Source organism: Balaenoptera musculus, chromosome 12 (assembly GCF_009873245.2).
Source record: "Balaenoptera musculus isolate JJ_BM4_2016_0621 chromosome 12, mBalMus1.pri.v3, whole genome shotgun sequence".
Lineage (NCBI taxonomy): Eukaryota > Metazoa > Chordata > Mammalia > Artiodactyla > Balaenopteridae > Balaenoptera > Balaenoptera musculus.
In genome coordinates this window covers 68,881,350-68,898,797 of record NC_045796.1, presented here as the reverse complement: position 1 = coordinate 68,898,797, position 17,448 = coordinate 68,881,350, and the positions used below count along the sequence as shown (strand labels likewise).

The following is a 17,448-nucleotide window of genomic DNA, read 5'->3' as shown; positions in this document are numbered from 1 at the left end:
TTGTGGCATGCGGACTTCTTAGTTGCGGCATGCATGTGGGATCTAGTTCCCCGACCAGGGAATGAACCCAGGCCCCCTGCATTGGGAGCACAGAGTCTTACCCACTGGACCACCAGGGAAGTCACTCATCAATATTCATTTTTAAAGTTTCATAGACAGAAAGTAATCATCAGAAAATATCATGAAGAAATATATAAATTCTAGCCAATTATTGTTATCTACAAAGTTTTAAGCCTGAGGCCTGCTCTCTCTTAAAAAAGGGAAATGAATCACACAATAATAGAGAGATGTTAAAGCCATAAGCACAAAACTAAAACTTTCTCCCTAAAGTATTAAAAGGGGAATAACTCTCACACTATGCAATTCAATATTTAACGTCATATCAGTGTAACACATAAAACCATCTACAGTACCACTAATGGTAAGTGTCCAACATTTTGGGGGACATTCTAGCTAGAGAGAGATGCATGTAAACAAATCATTATTATATAGTTTCATTAGTGCTACGTAAAGACATTTGGAATACTGTGTAGGATATGATGGAAACAGATTAGTCCTCTGTAGGGAAAGGAGACTGCAATTTATTTTAGAGAAAATTGATGTTTGAGATATTTATTGAAGGATGAACACAAATTTACCAAGAAATAGAAAAATCAGGGCGTTTCAGAGAAAGTGAACCAGATGAGAAAAGGCACAGTGTGGTGGGAGCAGTATGGTGTGCTGAACTATAGGAGAGGGAAGAATGAATGTTAAAGAGGTTGGAATGGAAACTAGGAGACAAATTTTTAGAGGATCTGTATGTATACCATGCCAAGGAGCTTTGGCTTAATCCTTTTGGCAATGGGACTCCATCACAAGTTTTTAAGCAGGGGATTATGAAGATCAGATCTGTGTTTTATAAGGATGATTCTGACAGAAATGCAGAGCATGAGTTGGAAGGAGTAGTGAAGTAGAAACTGGTATAAGCAGATCAGTTAAAAGGTTCTTGCATGTGATATGTTTTCTCTCTCTCTTTTTTTTTTTTCATATGTCTGGGAGTACATTCTTTTATTTATTTATTTGTTTGTTTGTTTATTTATTTATGTATTTAGTTGCATTGGGTCTTTGCTGCTGCACGCAGTCTTTCTCTAGTTGCATCGAGCGGGGGCTACTCTTTGTTGCGGTGCGCGGGCTTCTCATTGCAGTGGTTTCTCTTGTTGCGGAGCTCAGGCTTTAGGCACGCGGGCTTCAGTAGTTGTGGCACATGGGCTCAGTAGTTGTGGCTCGTGGGCTCTAGAGAGCAGGCTCAGTAGTTGTGGCGCACGGGCTTAGGTGCTCCGTGGCATGTGGGATCTTCCTGTACCAGGGATCGAACCCATGTCCTCTGCATTGGCAGGCGGATTCTTAACCACTGCGCCACCAGGGAAGTCCCTGATATGTTTTCTCTTTAAAAAAAAAATATTTCTTAAGTCAGATAGAGAAAGACAAATAGGATGTGATCTCACTGACATGTGGGTTCTTAAAAAATGGAGCTCACAGATTCGGAGAACAGATTGGTGGTTACCATTTTCACTCAACAAAATGAGTGAAGGTGACCAAAAGGTACAAATCTCCGGTTATAAGAAAATAAATCCTGGGGATGTAATGTGCAGCATGGTGACTATAGTTCACAATACTGTATTATATATTTGAAAGTTGCTAGAAGAGTAGATCTTAAAAGTTCTCATCATAAGAAAACAAAAATTTGTATCTACGTGTGGTAATGCATGTTAACTATACTTTTTGTGGTAATCATTTCACAATATATACATACATCAAATCATTATGTTATATGCCTAAAACTAATACAGTGTTATATGTCAAGTATATCTCAATTTAAATAACATTTCTTAGCTTTGTTCACTGAAAAGGCTTAGAAACAATGACCAGTCCAGTAGCACTCAGCACCCCGAGCACAGACTATAGTCTCTAAATATCATTTTCTCCTCAAAGGAGCCATGACTTTGAAAGAGTGGCTAATGTCAGGTCTGGGGCAGGAAATGTACAAGACAAACCCAGAATAACTTGTCACATCAGAAGGAAAAAAGCCATCAAAGGCTTCTGGGGTCCTGTCAAAAGGATTCAAAAGACAATACTAGCTAAAGAAGGGATAATTTGAGTATTGATAATAATAGTAACTACAATGAATTGAAACATATCAAATATCTGTAAGAGTGCAAGGTCATACTTACACTAAAAAGCAGTCTAATTGATCACCTTTTAAGCCTAACTTTTCTGTACAAATTTATACCTCAGGGAAACCCAAATGGTTGATGAGGGAAGTTTTCTTTCCCAAAGTATTTCAGTCAGTAAAATAAAGGAGGGGGATGGGAGGAGGCGGAGTGAATGGGGAGCAAGGGGGGTGGGCTGATGTCCAATCACGTGTGCTTGTACAGTGGCATTCGACTCAGAATGAAGGAAGGGGTGGACCAACATGGATGAACCCCAAACACATGATGTTAAGCAAAAGAAGCCAGATACAAAAGAATACATTCTGCATGATGCCATTTATATGAAGTTCAAAAAGAGTCCAAATTAATATATGTCGATAAAAATCAAAGAGATGATTGCCTTTTGGGAGTAGGGACTCCTGGAAGGGGGAATGAGGGAACTTTCTGAAGGTGATGAAAGTGTTCCATATCTACATTGGCATATTGGTTATACAGGTGTATATAGTTGTCAAAAGTCATCAAAGCATATACATTTACAATATGGGTACATCACAGAATGTATATATATATATATTTTTTTTTAATTTTTATTTATTTTTTGGCTGCATTGGGTCTTCGTTGCTGCACGCAGGCTTTCTCTAGTTGCGGTGAGCAGGGGCTACTCTTCACTGCGGTGCGCAGGCTTCTCATTGCAGTGGCTTCTCTTGTTGTGGAGCACAGGCTCTAGGCACGTGGGCCTCAGTAGTTGTGGCTCGTGGGCTCTAGAGCACAGGCTCAGTAGTTGTGGCGCTCGGACTTAGCCACTCTGTGGCATGTGGGATCCTCCCGGACCAGGGATCCAACCCATGTCCCCTGGCTTGGCAGGCGGATTCTCAACCACTGTGCCACCAGGGAAGTCCCCTATATTTTACCTTAATAAAAATGTTTTAGGACTTCCCTGGTGGTCCAGTGGTTAAGACTCTGAGCTTCCACTGCGGGAGGCATGGGTTCCATCCCTGGTCAGGGAATTAAGATCCCGCATGCTGTGCAATGCAGCTGAAAAATAAAAAGTTTCATAATTTTTTCTTAATTAAGAAGAGAAGAGGGGTAGTGGGCAGTAATTTTGAGAAACTTTTTAAAGTTGATCTATCCATTCTCTGGGCCAGCTCCACTGGTGGCCTGCTTAGGTTGCCAGTGTGGGATGTTGCAGGGGTAACTAGAGGGATCTCAGAAGTTTTTGTGAGCTGGTAGAGGTGTGGTTACTCCACAGAACTCTGTGGTGGGCTTCAGTGCCACGGAAGGGCTTCAAGCCACCACAGAGCTTGGCTTCAGGCATCCTTGGAAAGCCACAAGCAGTGGTGGTGGAGCCATGGCTGGATGACGGGAACCCGGGCCCTGCCCTCTGCAGCCTCCAGCCAGAGTCCATGGTGTGTGCGCCTGTCATCGGCTTTTTAGTGGGTCTCATATTTGTTTAGACTTGTCTAGTTGTCTGGAAGCTGGCGTCATGTGTAATGGGAAATGCTGCTTTCGCAATGCTGGCTGAAATTTCACAAACATTGGCAGCACAAATTCAAGAGAAGTGTCAACTCCTTGGCAAGGATGGCACTGTTCAAAGGGGGACTGTAGCAACTGAGTCATCTTTGGAGGATATTAGCCTAGAGAAAGAGTCAACAAAAACTCAGAGCCTGGCGGTCACCTATGGAATGCTGACGAGTACCAACTCTATCCTGAAGGAGGAAATAATAAAATAATACTTCCCTAATAAAAAGTAGATGAAAGATCCAGACACTCAAGAAAAAAGGAGCTGATGGCTGAAGTTGCAAGAATGATCTGGTCACTGAACTAGGAGTCACCACATCTCAATAAATTTTCCAAACAATAACTCCCTGTTGTCCCTCCAGATGGTGGGCCTTGGTCTGAAAGCAGAGGCCTCCTGTGCTGCCAGGCCACATTCACCCACCTCCCTCCAATATGACGTTATCGTCACTCCAGATGCAAGCAGTTCCTGTAGAGACCTCCTTTTCCTTCTCACCCTCCTCTGGGAAGCGCTTATAGAGCCCCCTTCTTGGGCTGGAGTTTCTCCTCTACCCTCAAATCCTAAAACCAGAAGTGAGTTCCTTTGAAGTTAGTCCAAACTTCAAATGAACCGACTATTGGAACCAACATCAAGAAACTAGAGACTTTTAAAATCAGGTCTCTTCAAAATGAATTTTAATCTCATTTGTTAGCATTTTAAAAACTTAAAGGGCCATACTTGTGCTCATAATAACAATCAATAGAACTTTAGTTCTCAGAATAGGGTTTGTAAAATTATTTTTATATAAATGTTATAATTAAATTTTTACTTAATTTTTCTCTATACATAATATAAATATTATGTTTTATTTAATTATACGTGCAGTTTATCAATAGCATAAAATTCCAAGAGGACTCTATAGTTCTTTAGAGGGTCCCAAGCAGGATTGAGCCCGAGCTGTACAGGGTGGTAACCATTCAATGACACACATTTTATTGGCTTTCTCTCCTTGCCTCCATTTTCTGCGATTACCTTTCAAATAAGTTACATGCACCTGAGAGTATGTCTCCGGTTCTGCTTTCAGGGAAAACTAAGCTAAGACGGACATTGGAATGTACAGCCAGCCACATAATATATAACTAGGCCCTTCGGGCTGACTTTCCCTTGCCTTCTACTACAAGGGGTGTGGACACTGTCATCAATAAATGAAGCTTAGTCACACCTTTCTGAACTGTAGTCCCCATTGTTAGAAAGACAGCATGTAATGGGGACAGTGTCATCTCCAGGCAGTGGATGCCTCCGGTCCATGAATTCTCTAGACCCCTCCCATCCTGCCCCCTTTCACACGTTCCTGAATGTATCGGTCACATTAAATCAATGAGACTAACTGAGCTTCTTCCTTATTCCACTGTTTCTCTGACATTACCCAGGAAATTACTGGGACCTTTGGTCTTAGCTGTCCCTCAACTGTGGTGCCATCTCAACCAGTGTCTGGCAGGCTAGTAATTCGTTTTCAGTAGAGAAGTAGCAAGCAGCTACATTGGGTAGTTTTAGGGGCCAAGAGCCTGGAGTTCTACACTTAGGCCAATCCTGATATACGTCAGAGACCATCTCATTAGAGCATTTATTGCACCCCATCAATCTTGTAGTGCAATAAACAACAAGACAGAGTACAGCATAGAATACCAAGCATGAACACTGTCTTTTTTTTTTTTTTTTTAATCACCTGCAGCCTTTCAGGCCAACATATGCTTCTTTGAACTGAGAGCTTCGGAAGTAGCATAAATGTTAGTTGCAAGCATCTCTGGGACTTATGCTCACAGGCCTTTAGATTGCCAATAAAGGCGATCTTGCAGAGACATTCTTAAAAGTCTAGTGATTTTTGGCTCTCTTTTCTTATTTAAGAGAGAAACACCAAAAATGGCTTGGAAGCTTGGCCAGGATGTGGTAACTAGTGGCTTCACTGTACAGTTTACTGTAGACCTGTACTCAGGCCTTACTTTGTAGATGCCCAGATGTTAGCGTCTGTAGGGTTTTTTTCTCTTGGGCTAGTTTTCTGTTTGTTTGTGCTGTTGTTATTGTTCTGTATTTCAGGAGAGAGTGTAAGCCTGGCTGTTATTATTCTAGGAGTTGAGTAAGGGCAGGGACTAAAGTTCTACAACTCAGTATGTAAAATTTAACTTTACCTCCCTATTTTACCTTTTGTCTTACTTCCCTGAAATATTCCTGAGGCTAGAGCTCTGTTTCGATTTTTCCAGTGAGAATACCTGGAATGTCTTCTTCTGTTGGGGTGGGGAAGCTTTAGGTGCCTGGCTATGCAATGTAAGGGCTGGCATCTAGAGAGCTAGCTGCTTTTTATTAGACTTTCAACTAATCTTGTTTTTAATCCACACCCCATTCAAAGTGACAGGTGCCTCCAATTCTGCAGCCGTTCTTGTCTTGCTTTATGGCTTCTCCAACTGCAGATGCTTAAATTTCAGCTTTCTCTGCTTTTTTAAGTTTCCACTTGTCCACCTGCTTGTCATTTTCCAAGTTGTATTCTAGCAGCAAATCACCTATCTGAAAAGACTACCTATCTCAGCCTCCTTTGCATCTAGTTCTGGCCAAAGGGGAAATGCTATGAGAAACATCAGGAATGGCCCCTTAACGGGATTTGATTCGGCTGTGGAGCACATCCTTTTATCCTTCTCTTCTCCCTTCTTCCTACTGCCTGGAATGTGGACGTGATAGCTAGAACGCCAGCAATTATCCTGAACTCATGAGGGAACCTTGAGGAAGGAAGCCACATACTGAGGATGACAGAGCAGAAATATAGGAGCCTTGGTCCCTGGTGGCTGTGGAGTTACCCCAGACTAACGGCGGACTTCTTTTACACTAACAGTAATTCTGATAAATTCTGTCATGTACAATTTCCTTCAAAAGAGGGGAAAAGACTATGATACATTGATAATTGTGTACATTGCATTACTGAGTATGTTGCCGACAGGACAGAACTTCCTTTTTGACCAGGAGGATAAAAATAGACTTCTCTCTCCCTAACAATTTTACATATCTAGTGATTGGAAGAATTTCCAATAGACTGACTCATACCTCCTTTCCTTTTAATCTTTGTATATATGGTGCCATCCACTGCAGGATAAAGTCACATTGCAATGTGACCTCTGGCCCTGCACCTTTACATGACAGGATCCCAGGTGAGTTGGCACAGAGGGCAGTAAGAATATTCCTGGGAGCCATTTCTATTCCTGGATGGCTAGCAATACTTACCTCTACACAGAAATACTGCACCACACATAATCACATTCCACGAAACCCAAACCAAGGTATGCTCAGTTCAACTTCCCATTAACTGGATCCCATTAACTGGCCACACTGTGGCCATTCCAATGTGACATGACTAAGGGAAGTCTATCAGAAGGAACATCAGAATGGAAGGAAATAGAGGTCTTAACTGATCGTGATGGAAATATCGAATTTTACTCAAACCTATTACCACATGAGATCATTTCTAGGCCCTTAATGGTCTTGGAAGGAGTCTGTGTAAGTGAGGGACCCTGAAGCTTAAGCTCCATTAGCTTCACAGTATATTTGCCTTGGGTAGGACAGGTGGAATAACATTTATCAAACAGGAACACTTAGTTTATTTATGCTGTTGCAACCACGGTACCAGGAGAAACAACAGTCACTATGCCCAAAATTTCTTGTGTTGAATGGGACTCAGGGACATTCTTTTATTCACAAACCCAACACTTCTCTGTGGTCTTAATCACTGGCTTCTGCATAAATTCCTCCCAAATTTCACTTCTGTTTCTCCTTCTTTTTTTTTTGTGGTTGCAGGAACTTCAAACTGTGAGGTCTCATCCTCTTTGTTGCACCTATTTCCAACTATCTTGCTGACCAAGACACATTCTTAGCAAACAAGTCATGTTTACCTAAATCTACTAATTCAGTACAATTTATTTCTAACTTATTAATACACAAAGTAGTTTTCAAACACATATATCCACATGATGCTTTAATCCTTTATATAACTTCTATCCAGATATATCATGCATAATTTTATACTCAGAAAAGTTCCATGTTTTATATACTTATTAATTTTATAAATTTCCTCAGAATATATTCTTCTTTTGATCAATTCTACACTTCATTATAAGTTAAAGAAAATGGCAGTGTAGCAATGGGATGGTGGATAATTCCTCTGGTATGAGTAGCAGAGGCTAAAAGTAGAACCATTACTACAGTACTTTCACCTTACAGAGCGATCGAAATTTTTCATAAGATTTTTCCTCTGGATTGTTCTGTCAGCTTTTTAGGTTTTTCAACTTCCACAGGCTTGCTGTACTATCAGAATCGTGGGTTGGTTTAGCTGATTCTCTGTAGAGAATAACTGCTAATAATTGCTGTTTCAGAAAACAAGTCAACCAAAGTTAACTAACAAACACTTGCTGAGATTCTATATTGATTTAAAAATATACAATAAAGCTAATGGAAATATTAGTACTGTCCAAAAGGGACATAAGAAGCACTTTATAGAAAGAATTTAGGAATTTGAAACTAGATTCTAGGTTAAGGTTTGAGGAGTTTGTTTATTTCACAGTGTTAGTATTTGAAGATCAAATTCTCTTGGCTTAGCAGCTATGATGGATCATCCTATTGTGCAATGTAGAAACTCAGGTTTAATATAATCTCACATAAAACTCACTTAGCCATTAATTGAAAATAGACAAATAGGCTGGTCATGGATTGGCAATTTTGGCCTTTTTACGTATTTAATTTAGCCTAGTTTGTTTTCTTCAACTTCACCTTCATTGTGTATTCCTGGGTTAAAAAAAGATGCATATTTGTTTGTGTGTTTAACTGTATTTATTGCAGACTTAATTTTAAAAATAAAACTATTTAGATAAGACTACAGCAGTAGTAACATTTCACAGCAGCAAAACGTCTCCTTATTCCCCCTCTTTTTCTCTGTCTCCCCTTCATACACATTGCATTGTTGGTTTCTCTTAATAGTTTCTCTAGTATTCTAAAATTATGTGGTATAAGGTCTGTCTCTTTTAATGATGAATATAAACCTTGGACATTTCAGTGTAGTAACTTTGACTTCAGGCCTTTTATTCCCACTTCAAATATAATTTTGGTTCACTTCCATTCAGTGGTATACACTGTTCCACAATTAACTTTGTTCTGTGCTAAACTCTGGTATTAAATGTTATGGTCAAATCTGGGCTTCAAAGCTTTCAAAGCAACATGATAGATCCATATTACATGTCCTCACGATTGCAGATCTCTGCATGGTCAAGTGTTCCTGGAGAAAGAAACTGACCTCTTGGCAACAACAACTCTTGGGTCAAATTATAAACTAATTTTGGACAAGAAAAAAAACAAGAGCATCAATTGCTGCCATTTGCTATGAATTAGACAATGATAAAATATTTGTTTTTGTGAAATGATACTAGAAGTGACATTCTAGATTTTAAAAAATTGGCCAGCTATCATATTTGCCTGAAAAAATTAAAATATTGAATGAAATATCTCTTCTCCCATAATTCAGCTTGAATAAATTTTTCTCCTAAGCCATATTAATTTATAACAAAGGAAGCTAGTTTTAGTGAAGCTGAGTAGCTTATAATAATAACAATAATTAAATTTTGTTAGTTGACATAAAATGTATTAGAGCAAATAGGACTGTGAAATGCAGCTTTTGAGGAACCCTTTAATCTGATTCATATTTATCACTATGAAAAAACATAAAATTTCAAGGAATGATCTCTTGAAAGGAAATGAACATTTTCAATTCTAATGTTATCATAAATGTATATTATGAATTTTTAATTTCTCAAGAAAAATACTCGGGAAGCCCTTATGAAAAATTTATCTAATTCTGTTGGGTGTTTACCATACGTGTCTCTTTTTAGAAATACTTATTATTATAGCCTATAATGAAATATCTAAATAAATCATCTGCTTTACTGATATGTAGTTAGCTTGGACTGCTGATGTTTGGTATGTGTTATGGACTGAACTGTGTTCCCCCAAATTCATAGGTTGAAACCCTGACCCCCAGAGTGATTGTCTTTGGAGATAGGACCTTTAGGGAAGTAATAAAGGTTAAATGAGGTCATAAGGATGGACTCCTTATCTAATAGGATTGGTGTCCTTATAAGTAGAGGAAAAGACACCAGATACCTCTCTTATTCTCTTTCTCCACCCTACTGCCCCTCTTCCTCCCCAGCATAGATGGAAGGTCATTTGAGGACAAAGTGAGAAAATGGCTGTCTGCAAGCCAGGAAGAGAGGCCTCACCAAATACCAATCCTGACAGCAACTTGATCTTGGACTTCTAACCTCCAGAGCGCTGCGTAAATAAATTTCTGTTGTTCAAGCTACCTAGGCTCCGGTATTTTGTTACGGCAGCCTGGGCAGACTAATATAGTAGATAAAGGCACAATACAGACATAAAAGGGCTGTACATTTTATAAAATTCTGAATCTGCAGATTGGCAAGGTCTGATGTGATGCACAGTGTGGAAATGGCAGCACCAGATTCACCCTGGAAAGCATCAAAATACCACTTTTGAACAGAGGTGATATTTCCAGTTAAAACATTACAACATAAGTAATTTGATGGTGGTGATGCATCGACTTCATTCAGCTGGTCACTAAATTACAGATGCTAACAGTATTTCAAGAACTGCCGAAGAGACTGGGGACTTGCAATTTCTATTATTGTTGATATTTCTATTATTGTTGAAATTCTATTATTTTCTTTCAAAGCACTTTGGATGCCTGGACTTTTGCAAATGGAGAGATGCAAGGCAAGGGCTTGATACTCTTATAATTAACATTTTTGAGTGCTTACGTGATTACATGCCAGGCCCTGTTCCAAGTGTTTACATAAACTGACTTTGTTTAATTCAGATAACAACCTACCTGTGAGATTGCTATATAGGGACCGTTACTTCCATTTTACAGATAAGGAAACGTTTACGATGTATTACATTTAAAGATCAGAGGGACTTCCCTGGTGGTGCAGTGGTAAAGAAGCCACCTGCCAATGCAGGGGACACGGGTTCGATCCCTGGTCCGGGAAGATCCCACATGCCGCGGAGCAACTAAGCCCGTGCGCCACAACTACTGAAGCCCACATACTCTAGGGCCTGCGTGCTGCAACTACTGAGCCCACGTGCTGCAACTACTGAACCCTGCATGCCTAGAGCCCATGCTCTGCAACAAGAGAAGCCATCGCAATGAGAAGCCCGCGTGCGCACTACAATGAAGAATAGCCCCCACTCGCCACAACTAGAGAGAAAGCCTGCTCGCAGCAACGAAGACCCAACGCAGCCAAAATAATAATAATAATAATAATAAATAAAAATCAGAAATAAGGAAAATTATATTTAAAAAGAAAATAAGAGAGCAAAAGGGAGAGTGGGGATGGGAGGAAACAATCAGAATCTAGGTTGTGCTAGGTCCTTTTTTCTCCCCACCCATGATCAACTAAATCACAGTGAAAAGCATGTCTTGCTAGTAAATTGTGCTTTAAAAAAGAAAATATTTTGTTGAAGCAGATAAGCAGCATGATTAAAGAATGGGATCCTAGGGGAGTATCTTTACCCTAGAATGGGTCTTACTCATAACTGAGTCTAATCTCCTCATTTTACAGGTGAGAACCTGAAGGACCCAAGGAGACACGGGTAAAGTGTCAAGGACCCGGATGAGATCCCTGTCTCCTGTTGTTATATAAACAGAGGCTACACAATTCAGAGGCATGTTTTAAAAATGTGAACTCAACTATAATTTGTTACCATAACCACATAACCATTTCTCTCTTAGGAGAGAAATGTTCTCATCCAAATGTTCTCAGCTATTTCTTAAGCTAAGCTAGGAACTATCCCTAGAGTTGAGCAGAGTCCCCTAAAACCTTTTAACTTGGAAATCACCATGCTATGGGAGAAATATCTACAACACCTGGAAAGGCTTTGAGGTTCTCGCAGACACTTCTTTTTCAATAAGCCACTTTATTGATGTATGAATGACATATAAAAAGCTATACATATTTAACGTATATGATGATGATTTTGGCTGTAAGTATATACCAGTGAAACCATCACCACAGTCTATGCCATAAACATATCTGTCACCTTCAAAAGTTTCCTCCTGCCTTCTTTATTATTATTTTTTGTGATAATGACACTTGACATAAGATCTACTCTCTTAGCCAATTCTTAATATTGTCAGCACAGGCACTATGCTGTTCAATAGAAAAGGACTTTTTCATCCTGCATAACTGAAACTTTGTACCCTTTGACCACTTCTCTCCAGCCACTGAACCTTCTAGCTTTGCTCCGGTTCCAATTTAACCAAGTGCCAGAAGCTTATTTTGTGTCATATTAACAAACAGTAAATATTTTAAATGTTATCTAGTAAAAAGACTTAACTTGGCTTTTGTATCTTTTCTGGTCTGCTATAAGTTTCCACCAGTGTCTCCTCTTTCCTTATTTTGGTCTCACACTTTGTAGCAAAACAGAAGAGGAAGCACTTTATGCAGAAGACCTTTGGGAACATTGTAATTGCATTTTTCCTAATCAATTTTATTGGATATTTCTAGTCTGCTTCCTATTTCATGTTCCATCATACCTCTAATTGTTAGATGTTTATTAATTTTTAGACCACACATTTTAAAATTTACTTATGGCTCTTCATTACCACATCTTTTATAAAACATCTTGAGTATTTTAAGCACCCTGTGACCATCCACGTAATCCATTCCTGCTAGCAACTTAAAATAAGTAGCACCAAAATAACTGAGAAGTTTGAGAGGTGAATCCTTAGTAGATACGCACATGGTCAAAATGTACACATTGCTTAAGAGAGGAATCTCTTGAAGGACCCTCAAGCACTGCATTGGGTCCAAGTTCTAAATGTTGTATCAAGAAGGGCAGGGGAGGGCTTCCCTGGTGGCGCAGTGGTTAAGAATCTGCCTGCTAATGCAGGAGACACGGGTTCAAGCCCTGGTCTGGGAAGATCCCACATGCCACGGAGCAACTAGGCCCATGAGCCACAACTACTGAGCCTGCGCATCTGGAGCCTGTGCTCCGCAACAAGAGAGGCCATGATAGTGAGAGGCCCGCAGACAGCGATGAAGAGTGGCCCCCACTTGCCGCAACTAGAGAAAGCCCTAGCACAGAAACGAAGACCCAACATAGCAATCAATCAATCAATCAATAAATAAATCTTTAAAAAAAAAAAAAAAAACCGAAAAAAAAAAAAGGGCAGGGGAGCCGAAAAAGTTCTCTCCATTTTCCCAAACCATAACCTTAGGAGAGAAATGTTCTCATCCAGCACAAGCCGGGCTGTGTCTTCACAGTGTTGTAGTCTACCAGCCTTAGGGAATCAGGCAGAGGAGAAGACTTTCCTCTGAGAGAACCTAACTGTCCTCATTTCAGGAACGGTTATGTTCAGCAGAGCAGCTAATCTCATTGCCAAGAGGGAGGGAAGTCAAAGGGAGCCTCAAGTAACTTAGTACCAGGACATTCCAGGCTTTAAAATAGCTGCCTTTACCTCATGGGCCATTTGAAGAAATCCATATAGAATTTGAAAACAAGCTGTAATAGAACCTTACCCAACAGAAGCAAGGTCCCGCCAGACATTTTTGCTCATTCCCTTTGCTTTTATTTTCCAGAGTTTCTTCCTCACCTTAAATTTTTTTCCTGCCTACTCACTCACTCCCTGGATGGTTTAATTCTCTTCTGGGTATAACCATTATGCATAGTAGATGCATAGACATGCACTTGCCTTAGCTCCTCCATTTTCCTTAGCGCCACTGCTAGTCTTTTGGATGGTGGCATCCACCTCCTCTAACACACATCCATCCACTGGCCCCTTATGCTCCCATTGCCCCTATGTGGTTGAATGATTTTACCATCCACCCAGCCGTTCACACTAGAAAACTCAGTCATCCTGCCCCCTTTTCTCCATCATGTCCCCTTCCTCCAAACACATTCCATCAGACATCAGGTTTGGCCACTTCTGTCTGTGGAATGCTTCTGGATTCCAGGGACTTTGCAGGAAGCTTTTAGCTTGTCTCAGCTCCAAGTCTCTCTGTTTCCATTTATCTGCCACATTGTCATCAATTATTCTTCCAGAACAAAAATCTGGTTTTACTTTTCTCCTGCTTAATAACATCTGATAGTTATCCACTGTCTGGATAGAGTTTTATCTCTTTGACAATGTATACACAATTCCTCTATGTCCCTTCCCCCCGCCAATCAAAATTCACCTTTCTCCCTACCTGTTCTCTTGGTTCACTGCTTTCTGCCAAATGACAGCCAGCTTTCCCAACACCTTAGCCCAGAAGTGTTTCTTTTTTTTTCTTTTTTAAATATTTATTTATTTGGCTGCATCGGATCTTAGTCGCAGCACGTGGGATCTTCCTTGCGGCACGTGGGATCTTTTAGTTGCGGCATGCGGGATCTAGTTCCCTGACCAGGGATTGAACCTGGGTACCTGCATTGCTGCACGTGGGCTTTCTCTAGTTGTGGCAAGCGGGGGCTACTCTTCGTTGCGGTGCGAGGGCTTCTCACTGCGGTGGCTTCTCTTGTTGCGGAGCACGGGCTCTAGGCGTGCGGGCTTCAGTAGTTGTGGCTCGCGGGCTCTAGAGCGTAGGCTCTGTAGTTGTGGCACATGGGCTTAGCTGCTCCGCAGCATGTGGGATCTTCCCGGACCAGGGCCCGAACCTGTGTCCCCTGCATTGGCAGGCAGATTCTTAGCACTGTGCCACCAAGGAAGTCCCAGAAGTGGTTTCTTAATGTGCTATCTAGTTTCTTAATGTGGTTTCTTAATGTGCTATCTAGTTTTTCGTTCCATTTCTTTTTCTGGGTTCTCAACATATTTTTTTCTTCTCATTTAGGTCATGCTTTGCAAGACTATGTTGAGGATTTTATTTTATTATCTTATTTTATTCTAATTAAAATAATATCAACCATATCCAAGTCTGTTGTCTTGCCAAAAAGAGTTCTGAATCTGAAGTCCAGAATAATATCCAGTCTAGTCTTGTACGATTTGGCTAGTATTTCAGCCATGGACAACGTTGCTTTCCCAAGGTAAAGGAAATATTTGACCTACTATCCCCACCAAAGCACTCATTTGTCATGAATTTGATGTCCTGAAAGTTATGGAGTTGGGTGTCATGGCGGCTGGTTTTCTGAGCAGTGAGAGAAGAGGTATCTTTCTACTTGAAAAACCAGTTCTTTGATGAGAACTCTTTCTACCCACCTTCCCTCCAAAGCAAAGGTCAAAATTAACACCTTAATACTAAACTCTGGGTATTGTATTATTTTTTTCAGATATAGCACCTACTAAAGGAAGAGAAGTATTCTCCATTTTTTTAATGTTTCTGGTAAAAAGAATTACAGGCTCCTTAGTAGCAGCACATAGAGGTAGACAGTTGTATGAACATTACGGATATAAATGAAAGTGATAGTAAGAATTACTGAGTTGATCAGATTCAAGAAGGCCATATGTCCTACTCTATCAACTTCCAGAAGCCATTCTTCCTGCCTCTCAACTCCCAGAGGTAAAGGACTGAGAAGTCTGGGGAGAAGCATCACATTGATACACACAGTATCTGCAGGCAGTCGGCATAGCTGAGTGGTTAATTGCTACCATTACTCAATTAGCTTATTAGATTCAAGAATAATCAACCAACAAACATTTATTGACGAGGAAGGGCTGTATCACCACCACACCATGTTAGGTGCTGGGGAACACAGTGAGAAAGCAAAAGAGTTTAAAAACTGGAGGGGAAGATACATATTGAACAAATTATCACAATTTATTAAATAAATTAATTTAAGGATACAATAAGTAAGAAATATAGGCTGCCAACAATGGAAAACCAACACATACATGCCTGCATGTGCATACACACAGAACAGAGCTTGAAATGAATCTATCTTTTCTCTACTTCAAGTGACAGCTTTATTAATTCATAACAAGCAATATAAATACCAGCTTCTATATAGAATTTATATGTACCCCTTTTCTGTTGTTGTTTATAGCTGCCTGATAAGAGCAAGCATACATGGGTACTACTGATGGCAACAGGCAGGGTTGCTGCAGTAAATTTATTCAAAACGAGTGATATTTATGGGTTCTCATGTAAATGGACAAGCTGTAGATGCATTTAAGAATTTGGATGTCTACTTACATAAGCAATAGAGCACGGTGGCTGAAAGTAGCCCACTGGAGCCAGACTGGCCTCTGTTCCATACTGGATCCACTACTTACTAGCTGTGTAATCTCAGACAGTGCATCTGTAAAGTGAAGATAAACAATCACATTAACAACCTCATAGGTTATTATGAGAATTAAATGAGTTAATACTCGTAAAGCACTTAGCTCATGTTAAGCTCCTGCCACAGAGTAAGTGCTCTACAAATGTCACTATTGTATTTGCTCAAACAAGGCCATTTTTTAGCCAACTATCTGAACACAATAATACTGAATCTCATAGACGCAGAGGGGATTTTCGCGGAAGTGTATCCCAGTAAGGTTTGTTAAGCGTAGACAAGGGGGTCCAGGAATTTAATACCACATTTGTTGTCTTTAGAGCTGCGTTTCAGTTAGGGTGTTGCCTGAGAATGACAGTATTTTCTGATTTAGAATGTGACATTTACTCTGATATTGTTAATATGTGTAGTAGTTAAAAATAGTAGTAGATAGTCTTCATGTATGTTAGCTTCCTTTAGACTTATTTTGAAAAAATTCATTTGTCTTATTATATGAATATATTGTGTCCCATTTAACCGAATGGTAACAAATTAAGGAAAGAGGTGATAGAGTATGAAATGTTGATGGAAGCTTTTACTATGTGGAACACCTTAGAATATAAATTTCTACAGTGCTATTAATAGTTATATCATCAACAACATTTTTTCAGACTTTGTGCTTCACTCCGGAGAAAAGAGTACGGCATCTTGAATTTCTTCACTGGGTAATTTAAAACCGAGTTATAATGTGGACAACTGCACACATGTTACGTGAGTTAGCATCAAAGTTGTAAACGAAAATAGAAAATATGCTCTCTCTCAAAGCTGTTACTATTTAACAAAACACATTCAAATCAACAAAATAGTATGAATATATATGACCATAAATGTTTTTATTAACTCTTTGTTTTGGGCTTTTTAAAAAATCTCATTTTAAATACTTAATTCTAATTCTACTCTACTCAAGTAGACTATAATAGCGAATACATATCTAGTGCTTACTATTTACATTCCAGGTGCTGTTCGAGTTACTAGTAAGTTCTGATTCTAATAAGAAAGCCACATACAGCAGTTTCAGCTGTTATGTAATACAGTAACCTCAAGGAGAAGAAAGTGAGGGCGTACCGAAAACTTAACCACGTAGTCTATAGACCAGTGTTTTTTGTAAAGCATTTATATCGACACCCAGTTTTAGGAACTAAAACCATTGTATAAATTTGTATTACTATTCTAGAAAGGAGAGTGCCGTTTTTCAGGGGACTATATTCCACTTGGTCTGTCTCTGAGGCCTATTAACCAATAAAACCGTTCTATTCTGCTGCTCTGGGACATAAGCAACAACGAAAAGGAGTAATGACCTTAGACCATAAATAAGTTGTCAGGACAGCCAAGGGGACGGAGGAGAGACAGCGAGCCCCAGGACTCGGGTTCCTCCCAGCGACCGGCTTCAGAAGGGGCGGAGCACATTTCCGGCGTGGCGCTGGAGGCGGGGCG

At 40.0% G+C, this 17,448-nt stretch overlaps 1 long non-coding RNA gene across 1 annotated transcript; it reads right to left on the bottom strand.

The window, feature by feature from the left end:
- Window positions 1–1,391: 1,391 nt before the first annotated feature.
- Window positions 1,392–17,392, bottom strand: LOC118905281. Its single transcript, XR_005022193.1, has 3 exons — window positions 17,313–17,392; window positions 15,894–15,999; window positions 1,392–1,424 (listed from the first exon to the last, which is right to left on the bottom strand). It is a non-coding gene; the product is annotated as an uncharacterized LOC118905281 (long non-coding RNA).
- Window positions 17,393–17,448: the final 56 nt, after the last annotated feature.